Source organism: Solanum dulcamara, chromosome 10 (genome assembly GCF_947179165.1).
Source record: "Solanum dulcamara chromosome 10, daSolDulc1.2, whole genome shotgun sequence".
Classification (NCBI taxonomy): domain Eukaryota; kingdom Viridiplantae; phylum Streptophyta; class Magnoliopsida; order Solanales; family Solanaceae; genus Solanum; species Solanum dulcamara.
In genome coordinates, this window is record NC_077246.1 from 29,478,479 (window position 1) to 29,483,576 (window position 5,098).

Genomic DNA, 5,098 nt, shown 5'->3' on the forward strand with positions numbered 1-5,098 from the left:
AAAGCATTTTAAAATGTAGTTGAAATCATAAAGGAACATACAAAAAGTTTACATAGGTGGGATATGAACCATAACTGACAATAAGACTATGCAAGCAATAACATGGAATCTCGTTGTCTCTCCATACAATAAAGAAAAAGGGGAATCTACTTGGTAGGGCAGACTCCACCCCGCTAAATGGGTCATGTACATACACTATTTGTGGATCCGCAAGGTAAACCATGAAAGCAACTAATGGTGGCACGTATTTATGAGAAAGGAGACTTTATATAAGGACCCTGCAGGTCGAGCCCCCACCTCAAGTCATCATTAGGTGCTAAGTCAAATTCCATGAAATACATAACATAGAAATCATACTTAGCATATATCATAAACTTGTTCATAAAGTTTCATAATTCATAGAATAGCATATTTTCATATCGTACTTGCAATGTGAGTATAAGCCTTTCAACATCACAATATCATACTTGCATATTTCATGTCATTAGATTCCTAGGTCACCACATAGGGCCCTAATTCACCTTTCTTCATAACTTGCATGGAATTTATATCTTGAATTTAGAGTAAAACTCATATACATAATCAATTGAGTGAAAACCATGAGGATAAGTTAAAATCCTTGAATTGTCATAATCATAAAACTCATATACATAATCAATTGAGTGGAAACCATGAGGATACTTTGAAATCCTTAAATCTTCATAATCATAATGCATGTAAATCATCTTTTAAAATAGCTTAATACATGGGCTTCCATAATCCATCTTGAAATCATGATATTAATGAAGAAACATACTTATAACGATCATTGATAATGATTAAAAATGTAATTGAAACAGCCCAACACAATTCAATTTGAATTAGAGTTTAAAGATATTAAAATTTTATTAGATTTTTGAGGAAAACCTTGAGAATTCATGGGTGGAAGGGACCCATGGATCAATTCCCACATACCTTGGAAAAATTGACTTAGAATTGAAGAAGAAACCTTCATGAACTTCAAACCCTAGCTTGAATTTATAGGAGAAGCTTGAGAGAGAATTTGGAGTCTTGCCTTAGAAAAATTCAAAGAATGAATTTAATAGAAGGGGAACTTGAAGATTGAATATATAAAGACTTTAACTTGGCATAAAAATGTATAGATTCATTAAACCAAACTTGGAAAAAGACATGAATACCCTTCATTAAAAAGGAACTTTGGACTTATGGCATGAACTCTACGAGTCGTAAAAACTATGATGAGTCGTCAAGATGACTCGTCCTATAGGTTTTGGAATAACCCTAAAAAATCAGGTCTCTAAAATTTTTGTACAAGTCATTTCTAAGACTCGTTCTCAAGTCTACGACTTATAATGACCACTCATCCTGCATTTTCTTGCAAATCCTGAGCCCCAATACTTTCACCACGAATCATAGTTATGACTCATCATCGTGAAGATGACTTATCCTGATGAGTCATAAGGTATTCTTCATAGGATGGTCCTGAACAAGTTCAAGGGATCACCTTACGACTTGTTCCTACGAGTTGTAGGTAGCTCTAAGACTCGTAAAAGGACACATAGACTTCAAGTCAGTCCATATTTTTAAAACTTTCTCCTTGGTTCTGATTTTCCGACTTTCAGGCTTTTACAATATCTCCCTCTTGGGAACATTCGTCCTCAAATGAGATTAGCTTAACATAGAAAGGACATGGAATGAGGACTATCAATCCAACATGAATACGATGACACACAGCAAAACATAAACCATGAGCTTTTCAATCTTATCATAAATTATGACTTTAAAACCAACTTTACGAATATGCATGCATATGAGAGACATACGAAACTGAAACCTAGGAGTTTAATTGATTCGATCATGAACAACTTAGTACCTTAGGCTTGAGTGGATGGAAAGAGATATGGGTAACGCTTTATCATGTCCACTTTTGCTTCCCATGTAACACTCTCTAATTGTTGATTTCTCCATAACACCTTGTCGGATGCAACATCTTTATTCCTTAACCTCTTTACTTGTCGACTTCATATTTTCACCAAAAACTCCTCGTAAGTCAAATTCTCTTCAACATTCACCATTTCCAATGGCACAATAGAGTTCAGATTACCACAAATTTTCTCAACATAGACACGTGAAATACCAGATGAACCATAGCCAACTTAAATGGCAATTCTAACTCATATGCCACTTTACCAACACGTTTCAATATTCTATAAGGTCCTCCATATCTAGGACTCAATTTTTCTTTCTTTCCAAAATGTATTACACCCTTCATAGGTGAAACCTTCAAATAAACCAAATCATTCACTTTAAATTCAAGCTTTCTTCTTCTTATGTATGAATAGAACTTTTAATGACTTTGAGCCATCTTCAATCTCTCCCTTGTGATCCTTAATTTCTCCATTGCATCAACTACCAAATTGGGATCAATAAAGGTCATCTCACCTACTTCAAACCATCCCATCAGGGATCTACATCTTCTCCCATACAATACTTCAAAATGAGCCATTTGGATGCTAGAGTAATAACTATTATTGTAGGCAAACTCAATCAATAGCAAATGTTCATCCCAATTTCCTTTAAATTCAATCACGCATGCCTTTAACATATCCTCCAAAGTTTAGATCATTATTTCGGCTTATCCATCGGTTTGAGGATGAAAAGCAATACTTCGCTTAAATTTTGTACCAAAACCTTTTTGAAGCGACTTCCAAAAATATGAAGTGAATTGAGTACCTCTATCAGATATAATAGACAAAGGAACACCATGAATCTTCTCAAATTCACGAATGTACAACTTAGCACAATATTTGGCACTATAAGAAGTTTAACCGGTAAAAAGTATGCCGACTTAGTCATTCAGTCCAGAACAAACCAAATAGAATCATATTGCCTTCTTGTACGAGGCAAACCCATCACAAAGTCCATATTCAACTCTTCCTACTTCCAAGTAGGAATTTCAATGTCTTGAGGTAAACCTCTTGGCCTTTGATGTTCAACTTTCACTTGTTGACAATTTGGACACCTAGCCACAAATTTGCTATGTCTTTCTTCATACCATTCCACCAATACACTTCTCTCAAATCACAATACATCTTGGTGGATCTTGGATGAATTGAATATCGAGAACTATGGGCCTCATTCAATATCAATTCCCTTAGTCCATCCACATTAGGTACACACAAAAGATCTTGGTAACGTAGTACCCCATCTCCCCTTGGGAGAAAGCCTCAATGGCTTTTTCAGCAACTGACTTCTTTAATTCAACTAACACTAGATGACTATCTTTTTTGGCTTTGACATCTGCTACAAGAGACGATTATGAGCCATTATGTATAAGAACACCCTCATTATTGGAATCAACCAAATACATACCTAACCATGACAATATATGGACATGGTTTACCAACTCTTTCTTACCTTCCTCAATATATGCAACACTATCCATGGACAATCGACTAAGAGCATCGACTACAACATTCGCCTTATCTCGATAGTATATCACACTCATATCATAGTCCTTTAAGAGTTCAAGCCACCTCCTTTGCTGAAGGTTCAAATCCCTTTGGCTAAACACATATTGCAAGCTTTTGTGGTCGGTGAACATATCAAAATTTACCCCATAAAGATAATGGCGCCAAATTTTCAAAGAAAACACAACCGCCACAAGTTCGAGATCATGGGTTGGATACTTTCTGTAATGGACTTTAAGTTTCCTAGAAGCATATGCTATAACCATACCATATTGCATCAAAACACAACCCAAACCAACACGTGAGGCATCACAATAAACAACAAACCCATTTACACCTTCGGGCAATGTCAAAATAAGAGTCGATGTAAGACGATACTTCAATAATTGTAAACTCTTCTCATATTCATACGACCATTGAAACTTCACTTTCTTTTGGGTCAACCTAGTCAAAGGTGAAGCAATAGAAGAAAACCCTTCAATAAACCTTCTATAGTATCTGGCCAAGCCCAAAAAGCTTCTAATATCCGAAAGAGACCATAGTCTAGGCCAATTCGTCACCTCTTCTATCTTCTTTGGATCAACCATGATACCATCACCAGACACCACATGGAAAAGAAATACAACTTTCCTTAACCAAAATTCGCACTCACTAAACTTAGCAAATGGTTACTTGTCCCTCAATGTTTGAAACACTACCCTCAAGTGACTCATATGATCTTCCTCATTCCGAGAGTAAATTAGAATGCCATCAATAAACACCACCACAAAAATGTCAAAGTATGGCTTGAAAATATGATTTATCAAATCCATGAAAATAGTGGGAGCATTAGTCAGCCCAAACGACATAACTATAAATTCAAAATGACCATACCTTATTCAAAATGCCATTTTGGAAATATCACACTCTTCCACCCTTAGTTGATGATAACCGGAATGAAGATCAATCTTAGAGAAATAACTTGCTCCTTGCAATTGGTCAAATAAATCATCTATCCTTGCAATTAAATACTTGTTCTTTATGATAACTATATTCCATTAGGGTCATATGGTAAGAAGGAATAGAGATAGGTTGAGTATCGAGAAAGAGATCTATGCCAAAGTTAATTTTCCTTTTTGGAGGAACACAGGGCAAATCATTGGTAAACACATCGTGAAACTCATTAATAATAGGGACCAACTCAAGAGTAGGAGTTTCGGAATAGACATCCCTAACTCACACTATGTGATAGATGCACCCTTTGGAAATCATTTTTCGGGCCTTAAGACATGAGATGAATCGACCCTTAACCACTGAATCATTACCCTTCCATTCAAGGATAGGCTCATTAGGAAATTGAAATTTGACCTTACGGGTTCTACAATCAATGGATGCGTAAGAGGCATGTAACCAATCCATACCAAGGATAATGTCAAAATTGGTCATGTCTAGTTCAATAAGATCACTAGGGATAACTTTATGTAAGACCGACACAGGACAACTTCTATAAACTCTTCTAGAAAGGTAAGGAGTAACAAAATATAAGTTATTACTTGGATCAAGAAATGCATAAACATCAAATTCAAAGACCCGTAATATACCCAAGACTACATCGGGAGTCTCTTCCACATCTTGCCTAGCATGAAGAA